At 44.8% G+C, this 21,445-nt stretch overlaps 2 non-coding genes across 2 annotated transcripts; one reads left to right on the top strand and one right to left on the bottom strand.

The window, feature by feature from the left end:
- Window positions 1-9,833: 9,833 nt before the first annotated feature.
- On the top strand, window positions 9,834-9,905 carry trnam-cau. The gene has a single exon. It is a non-coding gene; the product is annotated as a tRNA-Met (tRNA).
- A 9,726-nt stretch (window positions 9,906-19,631) lies between these two features.
- Window positions 19,632-19,703, bottom strand: trnam-cau. Its single transcript has one exon. It is a non-coding gene; the product is annotated as a tRNA-Met (tRNA).
- Between the last annotated feature and the right edge of the window lie 1,742 nt (window positions 19,704-21,445).

The following is a 21,445-nucleotide window of genomic DNA, read 5'->3' as shown; positions in this document are numbered from 1 at the left end:
CAGACCTGTATATATGAATGATAAGTTCTGATCTCTGTATGCAAATGTTTACGTATGTATGGCATGACCAATTGTACAGACCATCAAATTATTTTATGAATAAACTATATTTTTGAAATAAAAAAAGTGCACGTTTTTTCCATGCAAGTTGGCTTTAACGTGCTTGAAGAATTTAGACTATTATTTGTAGAACATGAACCTTCCTTACCTGTACTGGCTATAACGCATTTCTGGCCCTGTAGGTTTAGATGGCATGGCTAATGTGCAATTTTCTTACAATGCAAGATTGTATGAGAACTGAACTATTGCACAATATCAGAACCAGTTGGACATACAAGGGAATAGGGAGGTCAAAGTGAACATAGGCTCCTTTGAAAATGAATCAGGGGAGATGGTTATGAGAAACATGGAAATGACAGACAAGTTAAAATAATATTTTGCACCGGTACTGAAGGTATTTCAAACATCTCATCAATACTCAAGAATATGGGTGAGGAATTGAGTGTCAGCATCATTACCAGTGAAGGAGTATAAAAGGTGGATAAGTCCCTGGGTCCTGATCAGATGTATCCCAGAACTTTGTGGGAAGCTGGGGAAGTGATCACTGGGCATCTTGTTGAGATATCTGTATCATCATCAGCCATGGGTGAGATCCCACAAGACTGAGATTGGCTAACATGGTGCCATATTTAAGAAAGGTGGTAAGGATAATCCAAGGAAATACAGACCATTTAACCTGATTAGATTAGAGTGTTGGAAACAGCCCAATAAATCCACACCGACCCTCTGGAGAGCAACCCACCCAGACCCATTCCCTTCTGACTAACGCTACGGGCAATTTAGCACGGCCAATTCACCTGACCTGCACATCTTTGGACTGTGGGAGGAAACCGGAGCACCCGGAGGAAACACAGGGAGAATGTGCAAACTCCACACAGGCAGTTGCCTGAGGCTGGAATCGAACCTAGGACCCTGGAGATTGTTGCTGAGCAAAGAGACACTGGGGAGCATGCTCATAGTTCCTTGAAGGTTGAGTTGCAGGTAGACAGGACAGTGACAAAGCTGTTTGGTATGCTTGTCTTTATTATTCAGTGCATTGAGTATGGAGTTGGGATGTCATGTTGCAACTCTAGGGGGAGATACAGTTGGGCCATTTTTGGAATGCAGCATTCAATTCTGGTCTCCCACACATAGAAGAGATGTTGTTAAACTTGAACGGGTGCAGAAAAGATTCACAAGCATGTTGCCAGGTTTGGAGTTTTGCGTTATGGGAATAGGCTGGGAAATTGGAGGCAGAGGGGTGACCTTATAGAAGTTTATAAAACCATGATAGACAAGGTCTTTTCCCCAAGGTAGGAGAGTCCAAAACTAGAGGGCGTAGTTTTACAGTGAGAGGTGAAACATTTTAAGGGGGAACTTTTTCACACAGAGAGGTGTCCGTGCATGGAATGAGCTGCCAGAGGAAATGGTGGAGGCTGGTACAATTACAACATTTAAAAGGCATCTGCTTGGGTATATGAATAGGAAGGGTTTAGACAGATATGGATCAAGTGCTGGCAAATGGCACTAGATAAATTTAGGAAATCTGGTCGGCATGGACGAGTTAGACTGAAGGGTCTGTTTCTGTGCTGTACATCTCTATGAGTATGGCTCTCAATGGGCTAAAGGCAGATAGGTCACCTACCCTTGCTGACTTCCATTTTAGGTACAGATATACACTTAAGGATAAGGACCTAGGGAGTGTTGCTGAAAAAAGAGACCTTGGAGTGCAGGTTCATAGTTCCTTGAAAGTAGAGTCGCAGGTAGATAGGATAGTGAAGGAGGCATTTGGTATGCTTTCCTTTATTGGTCAGAGTATTGAGTACAGGAGTTGGGAGGTCATGTTGCAGCTGTACAGGACATTGGTTAGGCCACTGTTGGAATATTGCGTGCAATTCTGGTCTCCTTCCTATCGGAAAGATGTTGTGAAACTTGAAAGGGTTCAGAACAGATTTACAAGGATGTTGCCAGGGTTGGAGGATTTGAGATATAGGGAGAGGCTGAACAGGCTGGGGCTGTTTTCCCTGGAGCGTCGGAGGCTGAGCGGTGACCTTATAGAGGTTTACAAAATTATGAGGGGCATGAATAGGATAAATAGACAAAGTCTTTTCCCTGGGATGTGGGAGTCCAGAACTAGAGGGCATAGGTTTAGGGTGAGAGCGGAAAGATATAAAAGGGACCTAAGGGGCAACTTTTTCACACAGAGGTTGGTACGTGTATGGGATGAGCTGCCAGAGGATGTGGTGGAGGCTGGTACAATTGCAACATTTAAGAGGCATTTGGATGGGTATATGAAAAGGAAGGGTTTGGATGGATATGGGCCGGGTGCTGGCAGGTGGGACTAGATTGGGTTGGGATATCTGGTTGGCATGGACAGGTTGGACCGAAGGGTCTGTTTCCATGCTGTACATCTCTATGACTCTATGAGATAGTGGACGCATTGGTTGTAATTTTCCCAAATTCCTTGGATTGTGGAGTATCAGCTGCTTGGAAATCTGCCGAGATGACGCCCCTATTCGAAAACGGAGGGAGGTGAAATGTGACAAACTATTGACCAATGAATCTAACATCTAAAGCTGTAAAAGTGTTGGAATCGATTCTGAAAGAAGTAGCAGCAGAACTTTTGGAAAATCATAATGTAATCACGCAGAGTCAGCATGGGAGATCATGTCTGACTAATGTTTTATAGTTTCTAGAGGAAGTGTCAACCAGAGTGGATAGAGGGCAACCAGTAGTTCTGATGCATTTGGACTTCCAAAAAGCCATTTAACGAGGTACCTCAGAAAAGGTTGAGTCATAAGATAAGAGCCCAGGGTGTTGGAGGTCAGAAGTTGGCATGGTTAGAGAATTGGCTAATGGGCAGGAAACAACGAGTGGCGATGAGGGGTTCTCTTTCAGGTTGGTGACCTGTTACCAGTGAGAAGCCACAGGGACCAGTGCTGGAACCACTCACAATATATTTCAATGACTTGGGGGAAGGAAGCAAATGGACACTCATCAGATTCGCAAACAACACATAAGTAGGTGGAAAGGCCCACTGTGAGGGAGATGCAAACCTTTTACAGAGAGATATTGACCAGTTAATTAAGTGAGCAAGAAATAGGTAAAAGGAGTATAATGTGGAAAAGTGTGAAGTGTTGGGATGGAAAACAAAAGTTCCCATGATCAGTTTTGGTTGCCCTCTTTTAAAAGATAACATTTAATTGGAAGCAATTCCCAAAAGGTTAGCTCGGATGATTCCTGGTATAGATGGATTGTCTTACCAGCAAAGGTTAAACTGGTTGGACTCTACTCATGGGAATTTAGGAGAATGAGACGTGAACTCCCTGAGACAGATGGGATTCTTAAAGGGCTTACGGGTTAAATGCTGAGAGTATATTTCCCCTCATTGGGGAATCTAGGACCAGAGGACATAGTCTCAGGGTTTAGGGGTGTCAACTTAAGACTGAGATGGGGAGGACTTTCTTCTCTCAGAGTGTTAGGAGACCTTGTCACAGAGAGCTGTGGGGACAGAGTCCTTGTTTATATTTAAGGCTGAGAGAGATAGATTCTTGCTCAGTCGGGGAATCATTGGTTGGTGGAATGTGGCAGGAATGTGGAAGCCAGGTGAGTCAGATGAGCCATGATCCTATTGGATGGTGGAGCAGGACTGAGGGGCCGAAGGGCCTACTCCGGTTCCTTTGGTCTTCTGGGCTGGTTTCCTTTGGGCAGGGAGAATTGAGAGGGAATGTAATTAAGATGGACAAAATTACGAGAGGCATAGGCAGAGCAGACAGGAAGGAACCTTTCTCCTTTTTGAAGGGATCAATGACCAGGGCACGGGGAAAGGGGCAGGAGGTTTAGAGGGAAAGCAAGGAAGTTTTAATTTAATTGTTTTTGACCAGCACAAATCTGATGGGCCGAAGGGCCTTTTTCTGTGCTGTAGATATCTCTGACTCTGAGGTAAATGAGGGGCGTATGGTGGCAGGTAGGTGATGGGGATGGTGATGGGGATGGTGTAAAGTAAGTGGAGGCTGCTTAGAGCAGGCTGGGAGGTTTATCCTCAAACATGTTCAGAAGGCGAGAAAGAGAGAAACTGGTAAATGCCAGAAAACCATGTAGAACCTACTCTTGCTACAGACATCGGAGGATAATCTCCAGGAGGTGAAAAGTCAGTGAGCCTCATGCATCTCAGCTGATCAGTGGGAATCAGATAGCTTCCCGATTGGATCTGGGATCAGGCAGGGCTGCCCACTCTCTCCTGCCTTGTGTGTGTGCTGTTTAGAGCCTTTTGCTGAGTTCCATCAGGAAAGATGTGAGCCTGAGAGGGGGTACTAAGCCAGGCAGAAGAGGCCTGCAGGTCAAAAGCCCCCTGTCCATGGATGACGTTCTCGATTTCTGCTCGGATCCGCTTTCAGTGCGCAGACTCATGAGCACCTGTTCGAACTAGCCTCAGGAGCCACGGTAAATTAAGGCAAGAATGAGGCCCTCTTCTTTGGGAACTGGGCCGACTAGCTTTTATCTTTTACCCATTCCCCGTCCAGACAGATTCCCTGAATCAGCTGGGAATGTGGTTTGAAGGGGCCGGGGTGTAAGCAAAAGCTTGTGAGGAGCACATCGCCAAGGTGAGGTAGTAACTGGTCCTATGGGAGTACCTCTCCCTCTGCATTATGGGTAAAAACCTGGTCATCAGGTGTGAGGCACTCTCTCCGTTGTACATGGTGCAGGTCTGACCCATTCCCAGAACCTCTGCCTTTGCAGTCACCCGAGCCATCTTCCACTTCACCAAGAGTGTAACATCAGGTCCAGTCCGCAAAACAACCCTGCGCCATCGTTCTCTGCCTCCTACCTTCAAACCAATTTTGTGTCCAAATGACTAGCTCCCCTTGGATCTAACCTTGCCAACCAGTCCTCCATGTCGAACACCTTGCTGAGGCCCAGAGACAACGTCTACTGCTCTGCCTTCAGCAACTTTTTTGTCACCGCAATTAATGAGACACAGTTTCTCACGTATAAATCCACACTGATCACTGATCCTTTCTAAATGCACCTCCCTCAGAGTCCCCTCCAACAACATACCCACCAGTGATGTCAGGCTCACTGGTCCATAGTTCCTTGACATTTCATTCCCATCTGTCTTAAATATTGATGGCACATTAGCCACCCTCCAATTTTCCTTGGCTGTCGATGACACAAATATTTCAGTAAGGGGCCCAACAGTCCCTTCCGTAGCTTCTCACAAAGTCTGGGATACACCTGATCAAGTCTTGGGGATTTATCTGCCTTTATGCATTTTTTAAACCTCCTCCTCTGTAATATGGATACTTTTCAAGCCATCATTATTACTTCCCTACGTTCCCTAGCTTCTATGTCCTTCTCCACAGCAAATACTAACGCAAAATACTTGTTAATTATCTCATCGATCTTCTGCACACATCGATGGTTTGTTGATCTTTAAGGGGTCATATTCTTTCCTTGGTTACTCTTTCACCCTTAATGTATTTGTAGAGTCTCCTTAACCCTATTTGACACAGCGGTCTCATGTCCCCCTCTTTGCCCTCCTGATTTCCCTTCAAGATATACTCCAAATGCCTTTTTTAAAAACGATTCCCTACAGTGTGGAAACAGGCCCTTCGGCCCAACCAGTCCACACCGACCCTCCGCAGAGTAACCCATCCAGACCCATTTCTCTCTGACTATGTTCTATGGGCACTGTAGCACAGTCAATTCACCTGACCTGCACATCTGTGAACTGTGGGAGGAAACCCATGCAGACAGGGGGAGAATGAGCAAGCTCCACACAGGCAGTTGCCTGAGGCTGCAATCAAACCTGGGACCACTTGGTACTGTGAGACAGCAGTGCTAACCACTGAGCCACCGTGCCACCACTCTAGGGGCTTACAATCCCTCTAGGGATACTCCTCTAGGGATTCACTCAATCCCTGCCGCCTACACCTGACATACTGCATGCCACTGAAATGCGTGGCTTCCTTCTCTGTCTGACTTCTGTATGCAATTTACTCACAATTTATTTTGCATAAGCCAGGAAGCCAATACGACAGGCTCAGTTACTACAGTGTGGAAGGGCAAGCAGAGCTCCTCCTCATGCATCGAGAGGACCAATGCTCACATATCCCCTAAACAGCTGTTGGAAAACGTTGGGAGGGGAGCGCAAGAACTTTGGGGTTTGAAATGAAAAGTGAAAATACTGAAGCTGGATTGTCTGGCAGAAAGCAGAGCTTATGCTCGAAACGTCGACTCTCCTGCTCCTCGATTGCTGCCTGACCGGCTGTGCTTTTCCAGCAACACACTCTTCGACTCTGATCTTCAGCATCTGCGGTCCTCACGTTCTCCTGGCAGGAAGCATGTGTCATGGACATCCAAGTTATGAGCATCAGAGACTAAGATCGAAGGATAATTTCCACCCAAAATTAATCAAGTTCCTCACATACTATATCAGATATTAACAAATACAGAAGAAACCCTAGTGTCAGAGTCAGTGGTACACACACTTGTCACTGAAGAACATAATTCAAATGTTATTCATTAGATTAACAGAGTTGGACAGATACACGGGGGGATCCCACAATTGCATTCATGACCAGACAGTAGGAGATGAAGAGCTTATGCCTCCTGCTCCTTGGATGCTACCTGACCTGCTGTGTTTTTCCAGCACCACACTCTGATTCTGATCTCCAGCATCTGCAGTGCTCACTTTTTCCCAGTAGGAGACAGTAGGAGAGGGTGGGTAAGTGGAGCTGAGCTCACGATAAAGCTCAGCCATGATCTCATTGAATGGCGGAGCAGGCTCGAAGGGCCAGATGGCCTACTCCTGCTCCTAGTTCTTATGTTCTAATGAGACGGTCCAGAATTGACTGCGAAGTCCAGTTTCTTTGCATTACAAAAAGAACGTGGGACATCTTCACAGATCAAATCAAAATACTGCAGATTTTTGGAACCCGAAATAAAAACAGAAAATGTTGTGGATACTCAGCACCTTTGGAAGCAGCAGTGGAGAGAGAACCAGAGATATCCGGAGAAATCTTACAGGAGTCTGAATGACTTGGGCTGGAGCAAGAATGTGGCAAAATTGTGCAGTATATCCAGTGACGCCTATCCCAACGTCGAAAGCAATTCATGGCATCTTTTGTGCAACTGCAGGGCTTTGAAGTGGGATTTTCACTTGGCAGCAGTGAATTACCTATTAGTGGAGAACCACAACAGGAACTGAGTCCCCTGGTCCTCACATTCACCCCACTAATCTCCAAATACACTGCATCACCCTCCGCCACTTGCACCACCAGCAGCCTGACCCCATCACCAACAAGATATTCCCTTCCCCACCCCTGTCTGCTTCTCCGTAGTGATCGTTCCTTCCGTGACTCTCTCTCGTTAGGTCCACACTCCCCCTCCAACCCCTCCACTACACCTTTTCCTGTGACCACAGAAGGTGCAACATCTGCCCCCACATCTCCCCTCTTACCTCCGTCCAAGGTCCCAAAGAATCATTCCAAGGCAGAGATTCACCTGCGTTTCCTCGAACCTGATTTACTGCTCCTGATGTGGTCTCCTCTATGTCTGAGAGCCTGAGTGTAAACTTGGGAACCAGTTAAGGGAGCATCTATAGTCCGCATGCTCTAATCAACCCCAATTTCCAGTTGGGAGACATTTCAACTCCCCCTCCCACTTCCCCGACATGTCCATCCTGGGCCTTCTCCATGGTCAAAATAAGGCCACATACAACTTGGGGGAAGAACACCTCATCTTCTATCTCAGGAGCTTACAACTTTATGGCCTCAACATACAATTCACCAGCTTCCAAATCTCCCCATCTCATCCCAGGTCTAGCCCTCCCTCTCTGCCCTGCTCCCCTGACCGGACCTAACCTGTCCATCTTCCTTCCCACCTATCCGCTCTACCTTTCTCACTGACCAATCACAATCACCTCCTACCTGTATCCACCTATCGCCATCACAGCAGCCCCACCCCGTCCCTCTATTTCTCAGGCCCATTCCCCTCCTCAGTCCTGATGAAATGCTGACTCTCCAGCTCCTCTGATGCTGCTTGACCTTCTGTGCTTTGTCCAGCTCCACATTATATTGACTCTTACTTTCCAGCATCTGCAGTCCTCACAATCTTCATATTGCTCATAAATGACCTTGTCAACTGCACATCCCACATTATTTATATGCAGCTTCCTATATTAGCAAACCTGCCGAGCAAGCTAAACACTGAGAATTCTCAACATGGGAATCGGAATGGGGAGCTGGTGAATTCAACTCCCCACTGGCTGTGGAATGCTTTCATGCAGGTAGCCAGGCAATGGTATCTCAGGACACCAGTCACACACATCCCTCATCCAAGGATATCAGCATCAGGTAATTGCTAATCCCTTAGAATCCTTACAACATCTCTCTGACCCATTTATAGGATATTTACAAAGTTGAGACCTACATTTCAAGCTGCACTGATAACTGGCATTGAGAGGTTTCAAAAAGGGCACGAGGTGTGCAGGAATATACATCAAGCTTATGGATTGGAATGGCTGCATCTCACGGTCGCTCACTGACTTATCACTCACTCACTCACTCACTCACACGCTCACTCACTTACTCACACTCACACATTCACTCACTCAACTCTCACTCACTCGCACTCACTCACACACACTCTCACTCACTTACTGACACTCACACATTCACTCACTCAACTCTCACTCTCTCGCACTCACTCACACACTCACACTCTCACTCATTCTCACTCACTCACACCTTTACTCACTCTGAATTTACCTGCTTGCTCAGGACATGCACGACTTACCCTCTCTGGCCATGCCTTGTCTGTTGGCATGCTGAGAGCTAAAAGTCAGCCAGCGCTCAGCTGTTTTGACATGATATTTTGTGCAGACACACAGAGGGGCAGCTTCTTAGTAATTAGGGGTCTGTCCAGGGTGGGGACATTTGTTGTTCAGCACATAGTGAGATGTCAATCTAACACCTACAACATGTACCAGTTGCTTGTATGGCAAACACGCTGCACGCTTATTCAAACAATTGATCAGGTCTGAAAGTATCAGGGGTGGAGGAGAGTTAGCCCTCTGTCCAGTCATGGGATTGAGCATCCCAGTCAAGGACACAGAGGCAGGGACTTGGACGTGGTCAGTTGTCAGCTTGGACCACTGACACTCAGCAGATATGTCTGACTGCTGTCTGGGTACAGGGGAAGTGCAGGAAATGCACTTAGACTAAAGTCAGTAGTTTCTTCACTGTGGAGAACTGCTTTCTATAAATGATCCATCTCTCCACCTCTTTCTGATTTACTCAGTATATTTCCCTGAGGGGGGGCACTGGACCCAAAGCATTGACTCTGCTTTCTCTCTGCAGATGCTGCTGCCCTGCAGAGTTTCTCCAGCAATTTCAGTTTCTGTTTCAGACTTCCAGTATATCATTTCTTTATATATTTATGTATATCTCCCTGTCTGTTTATTTTCTTTATATATTTATTTATATATATCCCTGGCTGCCTAGTTTCTTTATGTATTTATGCATATCTCTCTGAGTTTCCTCTATATATATATATATATATATAAATAAAACTCTGTCTTTTTTAATGACTTGATTGTCTTTGCTGATTTTCTGAGCCTGTCCCATTTATTTTCTGTTGTTGGTGGCATTTATTTCCTAGTGACATCCTGTAGTTAATGGGAAATCTCTCAGCCCATTTACTGCTGTGCCCAGGGTGACAGATAATTCAGTGTGTAATAAACAGCTCGAATTAAGTCACTAGTATATCACAGCAACAGCGGCTGCCGGCGGAGCAGAGTGGCGCAGCGGAAGCGTGCTGGGCCCATAACCCAGAGGTCGATGGATCGAAACCATCCTCTGCTATCCCTTTTTACTGAAGAGTGCTCATTCTCAATGGCTCTTCCATTACACATGCTCTCAACACGTTGTGCACTTTATTTATATTACCTTCGTTTTCTGACAGCACCTTCAATCTGCACTGCACTCTTCACAATGTTTTTTCATCCCCCAGCACCAACACAGAATATTGCTGCAAACACACACACACTCCTTTCTCCCAATGCTCTCCTGCAGCGCCGCCTCGCCACCACCAGAGGGCCATCTTGCCCACAGTAACGTCAGAACAAATGCTCTGCTGCCTTCCCCCAAACCAGACACTGGAAAGTCAACCTCCAATACACACTGCTGAAAGGGCTGCAGGAAAATGAACCACACTCATTTATTTGCTGATGTCAGAAAATAAAACAATAGTCATTTCAGCAGGTAAACCAGAAGCATAAATCAAATCAAATAATATCTCACTTAATTTGCAATATGGAGGAAATTGCCAAAACATAATTTTGAATGAGTGCATCAAACTAAAAGCTAAGATAATTTTATCAGAACCACTCAGGAGAGGGGAGAGGAGAAAGGCAGGCTTACCAAAGCAGGAAAGTATGAGAGTATTACAGGACAGCCATTTGTCCAACAATACCCAGGCTGGGACAGAAAAAGACAGAGAGAACAAGAATAGAAAAACAGCAATAAAACTACAAAAATATAGAATTAATGACTCTTTCTTTGAATGTGGATAGCCTTCAGAACAAAATAAATGTATTAATGGGCTTAAATACGGAATAATAGACATGATCTGATAAACATTACAGAGACATGGTTACAAAGCTGGCAACTAAATATTCAGGAGTATTTTCACATTTCAAAATGTCAGGAAGGGAAGGGTGGTGGGCAACATTGTTAGTATGGGACAGAATAAACCTGAAAGAAATAAGCTATCTTGGATCAGAAGACGCAGGATCCATATGGGTGGAGCTAAAAAATGAAAATGAGAAGAAGATGCTGGTTTGGAATAGTCTAAAGGCCCAAAACATCTCTACAGAAGGGCAGAGAATAAATCAAGAAATAATGAGGCAATACAAAACATGCAGTATATTAATTATGGGTGACTATAATCTTCTTGTAAATTGGGATAGTCAGATCGGAAGAAGCAGTCACAAGGAATAATTCATAGTGTATTGGGGACAGTTTCCCAGAACAGTGTGTTCTGGATTGGAAATGTTACGGGTGTCAATCTGATACCTTTATTTAAAAAGAGAAAGAACAGGTAAAACAGGAAACAATAGGCCAGTTAATATAGCATCTGTTATTGGGAAAATGTTTATGATAAAGGATAAAATAGAAACCCCAAATGAATGCTGCAGATCAGCACATTCCCGTGTCCAGGATCAAGTGCTGAGTTATAGAGTCATAGAGACGTACAGCACAGAAACAGACCCTTCAGTCCAACTCATTCATGCCGACCAGATATCCTAACCTAATCTAATCCCATTTGACAGCATTTGGGCCATATCTCTCTGAACCCTTCCTGTTCATATACCCAATAAAGACAGTGGTATGTGGGAGCAGGAATGAATATATGAAAAGGAAGGGTTTGGAGGAATATGGTCCAAGTGCTGTCAAATGCGACTAGACTAACTTAGAATACCTGGTCAGTCTGAAAAAGTTAGACTGAAGGGTCTGTTTCCGTGCTGTACATCTCTATGACTCATCTATTATAACAGCACCTCAGTAGACTATGATAGTTCCCAGTATTTGTAGATATTCCAATCATTAAGTCGCTTTGTGTGTTAGCATGTGTTCTATGTGTTAGAATGATTATCTTTCGACCTGTTCTGTTTGCTGCAGCTAGTCTGGTTCCGATGTTAAATATTGTTATAATGTAGAATCAGAGTCATACAGCATGGAAACAGACCCTTCAGCCCAACCTGCCCACACCGACCAGACATCCCAATTTGACCCAAACCCTTTCTACTCATATACCCATTCCTGTTCCCATATACCCTTGTCTTCAGCTATGTGACATATATTTATTTGATAATTAATTTCTATATTTACTCTATTTACTACAGTTGAATTCTGTGCCCCAGGTAATAAAAGCAAATATTCTTCATGCTTCTTCAACCATCTGATCTACCTGCCCTGCTATCTTCAGGGATCTATGGATATGGATGGCAAGGTTCCTCTGATCTTCAGTACTTTCTATGTTCCTGCCATTTCAAGTGTATTTGCTGGCCTAATTAATGCTGTCTAAGTGTGTTACCTTACAATTTTCCAGGTGGAGTTCCATTTTTCACTTTACTGCCCACCTGACTGTTCCATTGATCTCCTCCTGTCATTTACAGGTACCATGGTTAGGGATGCCCATGACTGAGCAACACAAAATGGCCGACAGCTGCCCATGACAAAGCAGTAAAAACATGGCTGACAGTAGTCTTTAGAGGTCTGGAAAAATATTTGCTTAATATAGTCTGCGTAAGTTAGAACCCTGGTAGCTCTCTAGACCCAAGATAATAGAATTGAAATAGTACAGTCAGCTTAACATGCAGCTGCAGTTGTTTACACATAGATAAGAACATTTCACATCAGAATTCTACATTTAATTAGTGAGTCTTTAATGAGTCAATCTGTTAGAGTAGTAGATTTTATTTAAGATTCTTCAAATAAACATACATATAGATTCTGAATTAGTCATAGACTTACTCACACATGCACATACAGACATATGCACACATACAGACATACACACATATCCACACACACATACATCCACCCACACACTCACACACATATATGCACACGCACATACACCCACCCACACACTCACACACACACACTCCCACTCACACACTCGTACACACATACACCCACCCACACACTCACGCACACACACACTTGTACACACATATGCACACGCACATACACCCACCCATACACACACGTGCATACATACAGACATACATGCACATACGCAGACACACAAATATAATGTCTTTTACAGAGTGTGAAAAGAAGGAATTATAATTATAGTTATAAGATTGAGGGGTTGTGTTTGCTTGACATTCCAAGGTCAGGTGAGAGAGAAACTGCTCACAACTCATTAGCTAAAGAATTCTAACATTAGGTGTAACTTAATAATGTTTTTGGAACTGATATTACGAATTTTGTATCAATTATTAAAAAATAATACCATTCTGTATTTCCTGTGATGAGGATAATAAGGAAAGTAACAGAATTTAACCAGTCCTTAAGTGATAGGCAAGTATCCAATTAATTGGTAGTTAACATGGTGCAACTGGTAAACGCTTGCACAGGAATATAGTTGAATACAGTGTCCATTGTGAAAATCCCAAGGAAGGGAGATAAGAGAATCGGGGAAACATCATGAGACCGTGGAGGACTTGGAGTTGGAAATGTATTAATTAATTAATCATATAATTGGTTTGTAAATATTAAAGGCAGGCTGAAACAAATGCATAAAAATATGTTTTCGTTCCTTTGGGGAAGAGCTCTGGATTTTCAGAAGGTTTCTTTCCCCCAAACCCAGTGTAATTTCAATAAACTCTTCGATACTGGAAGTGATCTGCTGGGTGTTGAATTATTTATTTGGTCATTCTGTCCCCAACACCACCCTATTATTTTTTATGCCATCTGTGAATGATTTGATCCTACCCACTACATTAAACCTGAATCATGACTTTGATCAATATCTCAGAGAATCCCTACAGTGTGGAAACAGGCCATTTGGCCCAACAAGTCCACACCAACCCTCTGAAGAGTATCCCACCCATTCCCCTACTCTACATTTCTCCTGACTAAAGCACCTAACCTACACATTCCTGAACACTACGGGCAACTTAGCATGGCCAATTCCCCCCTAACCTGTGGGAGGAAACCAGAGGAAACCCACGCAGACACGGGGAGAATGTGCAAACTCCACACAGACCGTCGCCTGAAGCTGGAAATGAACCCGGGTCCCTGGCGCTGTGAGGCAGCAGTGCTAACCACTGGACCACCGGACCACCCAAACTCTGCATCATAAACAGCAAGGGCCCCAGCACAAAGTCCTGTGAAAACCCAATGGAAATTAACCTCTTGTCATAGGGACTTCCATATACCGTCACCCTCAGCTCCATGCCTCTTGCAAATCCAGCCTTCCACTTAGCCTTGGGGGAAATCGCACGGACTCTTACTGTTTTGAACAGTCTGACATGATGGAGCTAATCATCCTGAACTCTGTCAGTATCTGTGTTCGGAATCTGTCAGATGTGCTATTTATATTTGAGAAGTTACTTTAATCTGCAGCATCATCAACTATAAGCAGAAAGGAGAAGCAATCCGAATCAGTGTATGATTTCACTGCTTGAACCACAAAATCATTGAATAAGAGAATAGTTACAGCGCAGGATGCTACTTGATCAGTCAAGTCTGCGCTGGCTCTCGCTCCCTGACATCCAGTTTTCCAAATCCTCAAATCCATATCCAATTCCCTCAGCTCCTACACACCCTGCCAATGTAATGGTGCTCCTTCCCTATCCAAAGTTCCCTTCTCAGCATTGATGATCCCTGGCAGATGAGGATGCATGTCTCCCGCTCTCAGGATGAGTCGGTAGGTGGCTGTACAGACTGATGGGGCTACCCCAGGCTCTGTCACACTGGGGACAGGAGGTGGTCATGGGAAAGGGGTGGGTGGGGTAGGTGGGGCACAGCAGTGATGTATGGCAGGAGAATCTCAAATAGCCACATCCTCCTCAGGTGTATTACAGAAGACAGGTGACCTGATCAGCTGACAAGGATTTGGATGGGATTATGTGATGGCTGCATTCCCCAGAATGGGATGGGAATCTACAAATATATCCAACTGCTATGCCCAACAGCACAATATCAATCAAGGGTAGTGATTGGAAAGCTTTCTGATCAAATTAAGTGTTAGACAGGGATTAATATGGGTGGCACGGTGGCACAGTGGTTAGCACTGCTGCCTCACAGCGCCAGAGACCCGGGTTCAGTTCCCACCTCAGGCGACTGACTGTGTGGAGTTTGCACGTTCTCCCAGTGTCTGCGTGGGTTTCCTCCGGGTGTTCCGGTTACCTCCCACAGTCACAAAGATGTGCAGGTCAGGTGAATTGGCCATGCTAAGTTGCCCGTAGTGTTAGGTAAGGGGTAAATGTGGGGGTATGGGTGGGTTGCGCTTCGTCGGGACGGTGTGGACTTGTTGGGCCAAAGGGCCTGTTTCCACACTGTAAGTAATCTAATCTAATCATTTATCCACCTTGTTCCTGTTTTGCTTGGAGTATTTTTTGGTCAAGTTTATCAGGAAGGATACAGTCAGAAGGGTAGCACTTAGCAAAGACTGCCTTGGAGTGACAATTCCTGGCACTCAGCTCAAAACCCTCCTGTACACGGGCGATGCGCAGTCTGTGGCTCGCATCTGCTGTTAGTTTGCCGACAGATGACCACGTGTGACCGGTTTTGAACGGGCGCGTTTGTGAAAGGGCATCTCAGCTAAGGTGAGACAAAAACCAGAAACTGCAGGCCGAAACTCAGCAGGTCTTGTCGCATCTGCAGGAAGAAAGCAGAGCTAACGTTCTGAGTGTGGTGACCCCTGATCAGAGCTGTTAGCATTTGGGAAAAATGTGGTATTCATGCTGAACACATGGTTGGGAGAATCGAGAGGAGTGATGAGGGGAGTGGTGAGTGGATAGGTAGTGATGGAGCCCAGAGTGAGAGAGAAATGAATGGGGGAGTTAAATAAAGATGGTAAATCAGAAATGAAGCTGAGGAAATGATAACAACAACTAAGTGTAGGAGAGAATGGGTGGGTGTACTAGAAGCAACCCATTTGTTTTGTGTACTGACCTCTATTTAACACTAGAGCACAAGCCGGTAACTGGCTTGAACTGGGTAGGACTAGCGTGGGATTCAGCTTTCTTGTCCTCAAATTTGAATTTCAAATCCCAAGCAAACTAGGGTTGTTCTTCTCGGTGATATGGCGCTACGCAAATAAGTTGTTCTGTGTACACTCCTACAGCTCTAACTCTTAGTTACAGACACAATACTCCAGTACCCCAGAGCCGAGAGTGTGGTGCTGATAAAGCACAGCAGGTCAGGCAGCATCCGAGGAGCAGGAGAATCGATGTTTCAGGCATGAGCCTGAAACGTCACAGTGCCAGGTACCCGAACTCGATCCTCACCTTTGGCGATTGTCCGTGTGGAGTTTCCACATTCTCCCCGTGTCTGTGTGGGTTTCCTCCGGGTGCTCCGGTTTTCTCCCACAGTCCGAAGATGTGCAAGCCAGGTGAATTGGCCGTGCTAAATTGTCCCATAGTATTTAGGGTAAATGTAGGGGGAGGGACGGTGTAGACTTGTTGGCTAAAGGGCCTGTTCGCCCGTTTCCATCTGTAAGTAATCTAGGTCTAGGAAGCCTGCTCCTTCTTGGTGTGACCTGAGACGCAAGTATTTAGATTAGATTAGATTAGATACCCTACAGTGTGGAAACAGGCCCTTCAGCCCAACCAGTCCACACCGACCCTCCGAAGAGTAACCCACCCAGACCCATTTCCCTCTGACTAATGCACCTAGCACTATGAACAATTTAGCATGACCAATTCACCTAACCTGCACATCTTTGGACTTGGATAATCATGCTGGGGCTGGGAGCTTTCTTATCAACTATCACCCAAAAGCATGTCCAAACAGTGGGTGAGCCACTTAACAGAACTTGATGTCGATAGCTTTTTATTAAGTTAAACGCAAAATGTTCCCTCAACACACTTGTATAAAAGGTATTTGCTGAAGCTTGTCTTCTGCTAACCTACACCATGCTGTTTGGACTGTACTTAGGTACTGTCTGTAGTCCTTAAGTAAAGACTGTACTTTGAGTGTAAGATCATGGCAAATCATGTTAAAATTGTACAAGACATTGGTTCGGCTGCATTTAGACTATTGTGTACAGTTGTGGTCACCACATTACCAAAAGGCATCAGTGCTGTCACATTGATGTACATCCAGACACAGTTATCCTTAAAAGCCACAGATGAGCACTCCAGTTATGAGCTTGTAGGGGTGTACAGGCTGTGAATCTAAAGTCTGGAAGTAGTTGGGGAGACTCTGCCTAGGCGTTGATGGGGCTTCAGGCACTGACTCTTTAACTGCAATGATGGAAAATTGTTACTGCTGTTCTGGGGGTCCACTGCACCAGCACAAAAATACGCATCAGTTTCCAGTGCTCAGTGTTGCTGTGGATACACAGAATGAGAGGTGAAGATTCTTACCCCTGAGAGTGTAATCGACACCTCTATACATTTTGTTCCTCTAGCAACCCCAACTTTGGCCTCAGAGCTTTTTTCCTGTATCCTTTTCTGGGAAGCGGGCACACTGGTAAGGCTGATGCTCTCCCATAACTTGCCTTGAACTGGGTGACTTGTCAGGCCATCTCAGAAAGTAGTTCAGAGCCTACCACATTGTTGTGGGTCTTGAGTCACATGTAGGCCAGAGCAAGTAAGGATGGCAGATTCCTTCCCTGAAGGGCATTTGTGAACCAGATTTCTTTTCATGACAATCAGTGCAAGTTCCATTGTTGAAACCTGTTTTACAATTCTTGATGGTTGTGAAATGATGTCCCAAAATCCCTGCAGTTAATTCATCTGTCATTAGACAGAATGTGGGACATGCAAGTCCAGAGCCTCCTCCACCACCAAATCCAAGCCTCCCAACGCCTGGAGGAAGAATGACTCGTCTTCTGCCTTGGGACCCTCCAACCACATGGGACCAATGTCGATTTCAGGAGATTCCTCATCTCCCCTCCCCCCACCACATCCCCAGATCCAACCCTCCAACTCGGCACTGCCCTCGCCCCCATTCCTGATGAAGAGATTATCCTCGAAACGTCGACTCTCCTGCTCCTCAGATGCTGCCTGACCGGCTGTGCTTTTCCAGCACCACACTTCTCAACTCTGACTCTCCAGCATCTGCCATCCTCACTTCCTCCTATCTTTTCTGTGCTGCCACTTCCAGAGGGTCTCATTGACATAGTTGTCTGAATGTCATCCCTTCTTTCATTACTAAATACACTTTATCATCCTGTCCACTGTTTCTGCCAGTTTGATTGTGGTTTTTCTTTGCGTCCTGAAATCTTTAATAAATGTTTTAATGTTCTGTTTTATCGACTGCGTTACTCCCTCTCATTTCAGTACTATTTACTATAGGATTGTATTCACCTTGCAGAACGTTGCAATTTCTCACTGAGTTTTTGACTGTGGTATTTTCTCTCAAGTCGATGCACATCCTTTTATTTAAACTTAATTTCATTTGATTACTTTCAATTCAGTATTTGTATTTTTCAATGTTTCCTTTTTTAATGTGAGTGCAGTAGGGAGTCTCGGACCAGAGGGCATAATCTTACAGAAAGGGGTCACTCAATTAGGATGGAAATGAGGGGGCTACCTTTTCTCAGGAGGTAGTGAATATGTGGAATCCTTTACCGCAAAAGGCTGTGGAGACTTGGTTGTGAAGTATACTCAAGGCTGAGCTAGATAGATTTGTGATCAGTAAAGGAATCAAGGAATGTGGGGAAAAGAGAGGATATCAGCTTGCAGATCATCAGATTAACCATGATCTCTTTGAATGGGCTGACTCAATGGGCCAAATAGCTGACTTCTGCTCCTCTGTTTTAAACTATGGAATCTGCTAATGTCTTATATCAAATTAATTATCTAATTTGCATTATTCAGTCCTTATTGATTTATTCCATCCTTTATTTTGATGCACCCATCCAAAATGATGTTTTGGCAATTTCCTCCATATGACAAATTAAATGAATTGAATTAAATTTAGTGTCACGCATACCAAAACACAGTGAAAAGCTTTGCTTTGCGAGCAATACAGGCAGGTCGCATAGTTATGATTTGGAGGTGCTGGTGTTGGACTGGGGTGTACAAAGGTAAAAATCACACAACACCAGGTTATAGTCCAACAGGTTTAATTGGAAGGACTAGCTTTTGGAGCGACGCTCCTTCATCAGGTGGTTGTGGAGAATAAGAGCGTAAGACACAGAATTTATAGTGAAAGTTTACAGTGTGATGAAACTGAAATTATATATTGAAAAAGAGCCAGATTGTTTGTTAAGTTTCTCATCTTTTGTAGTCATGATTTGGAGATGCCGGTGTTGGACTGGGGTGTACAAAGTTAAAAATCACACAACACCAGGTTATAGTCCAACAGGTTTAATTGGAAGCACTAGCTTTCGGAGCACTGCTCCTTCATCAGGTGGTTGTGTCACATGGTTAAATAGCATAGATAAGTAAATAATAAGTAAACAACAGCAAAAACAAAAACACAGGTACAGGCGAATGTGATGTAAAAGAGAATAAATGAGGTTCTTGATTTGATTTATGCTTGAGGTTTATTGAAATGATTATTGTTTCATTTTCTGATATTAGTCAACAAACGAATAAACGCGTGATTTACTTCGTTTTCCTTCGGTTGTGTTTATTCTAAGTACCAACTTGACTTTCCAGTGTCTGTTTCGGGGAAGGGCAGCAGCATTTGTTCTGGTGTTACTGTGGGCAAGGTGGCCCTCTGGTGGTGGCGAGGCGGCGCTGCAGGGGAGGGTTGGTGAAAGGGGGGGGGCACCCGTCTGTGTGGGGTATTTACAGCGAATGTGTGGGTGGCGGGCGATGAGAGAGCATTGTGAATGCTGATGGCAACAAGCGAGCGACTGCAAGGCGGCGCAAGGGAATGCTTCCATAAAGTAAATAGCAGAGGATGGTTTCGATCCATCGACCTCTGGGTTATGGGCCCAGCACGCTTCCGCTGCGCCACTCTGCTCTGCCAAAGTGCTGCAACACAGCAGTCTTGTACTGAGACAAATCCACTTTGAAGTGAAAGGTATTTGAAGAATGCAAGGTGAGGCTGGGAGTTCCCCGAGATCGATTACAAGGAAAAGCCAGTGCCCCCACAGAGGAAGGAAAGACACTGAGCAAAACAAAGGCCTGGAAATTTAGAAACAAAACAAAACCTCAGCAAAGACATTGAGCCAAGCCAGGAGGATTCTTCAGATGGACTCACTGATCATTTAGTTTAAGATGTTCTCCATGGAGTAACGATTTTGGGGGTAGATATAGGACTGAAGTTAGGGGTAGGTTCTTCACTCAGCGAGTCGTAAGTTCATGGAATGCCCTGCCAGTAGCAGTGGTGGACTCTCCCTCTTTATGGGCATTTAAGCGGGCATTGGATAGGTATATGGAGGATAGTGGGTTAGTATAGGTTAGGTGGGCGTGGATCGGCGCAACATCGAGGGCCAAAGGGCCTGTACTGCGCTGTATTCTTCTATGTTCTATGCTCTATGTTCTATGATTCCCCTTTTCTCCTGTCAGTAACTGGAGGGAGCCGGAGTTGGGTGTGGGAGAGCTTCCTAACCTTTAAAGATGTTCTCTGTTACTCTGCGGAGATATTGTCTGCTGTTTTCTTCTTGATGTCAAAGTGCTCCCATCTTTTTGCAACTGGGGGAATCGTGCAAACGTTTTTCAAGCTTCGCTAAGATGTTCCTTGTGGAACGAAGCAACTGCTGTCAACTTTTGGAAGTGCATCTGCGACTATCTGATCGTGAAAGTAATAATGCATTAATGTTACTGCAGCGAGGGCTGTTGTGCATCTGTGTCAGATCGTCTGGGGAAGTAGGATTCCTTGTGCATTTGTTAACGTCGGATGTCAGGGTTTGAACATCTGCAGCTTTCAGTGTATGATTCTGAATGAGTGTGGACTTGGTGAATCGTGACACACGGCGGGCACACAAACCAGACTGAACATTGTCAGCTTTTTCGTTGTTCGGAAATTACACTCCTCGTCCTAACATTAATCGGCCATTGAGAATTTAATCAAACTACGCCCCACATTTCTAATCAAGGTCCATGAATTGGGTAAAGTAATGCATCACACGCAAGCTGGAAATACGCACTTTTAGACTTTGAAACCAAGTTTGAGTGTTACAAAGTTAAAAATCACACAACACCAGGTTATAGTCCAACAGGTTTAATTGGAAGCACTAGCTTTCGGAGCGACACTCTTTCATCAGGTGATTCGAAAAGCTAGTGTGCTTCCAATTAAACCTGTTGGACTATAACCTGGTGTTGTGTGATTTTTAACTTTGTACACCCCAATCCAACACCGGCATCTCTGAATCAAGTTTGAGTGTGAGTGCCTTTCCCCACAATCACAAAACTTGCAGCAAAGCATCCTACACTTAATATCTTTACCGTAAGTATTACAGAGACTAACACAGTACTGCTCTACAATTTCTTTAAATTCAAAAATATACTTTATTCATAAAATATTTTGATGATCTGTACAATTGGTCATGCCATACATATATAAACATTCAATTTCTTTGCATACAGAGATCGGAATTAATCATTCATATATACCGGTCTGTACGATTACTATCCACATATTTAGCAGGGGGGTCAGCGGAGCCCCCTTACTGCTTCGGCCCCCTGTGCTTAGGCAGGCAGATGTTACACGGTGGTCTTTCCCCACCGCGCCTTGGCGGCAGCTGCCCCAAGCTTCAGCGC

Source organism: Chiloscyllium plagiosum, chromosome 39 (genome assembly GCF_004010195.1).
Source record: "Chiloscyllium plagiosum isolate BGI_BamShark_2017 chromosome 39, ASM401019v2, whole genome shotgun sequence".
NCBI classification, from domain to species: domain Eukaryota; kingdom Metazoa; phylum Chordata; class Chondrichthyes; order Orectolobiformes; family Hemiscylliidae; genus Chiloscyllium; species Chiloscyllium plagiosum.
Note: the sequence above shows the minus strand (reverse complement) of the source record. Positions and strands in the feature narration are given on the sequence as shown.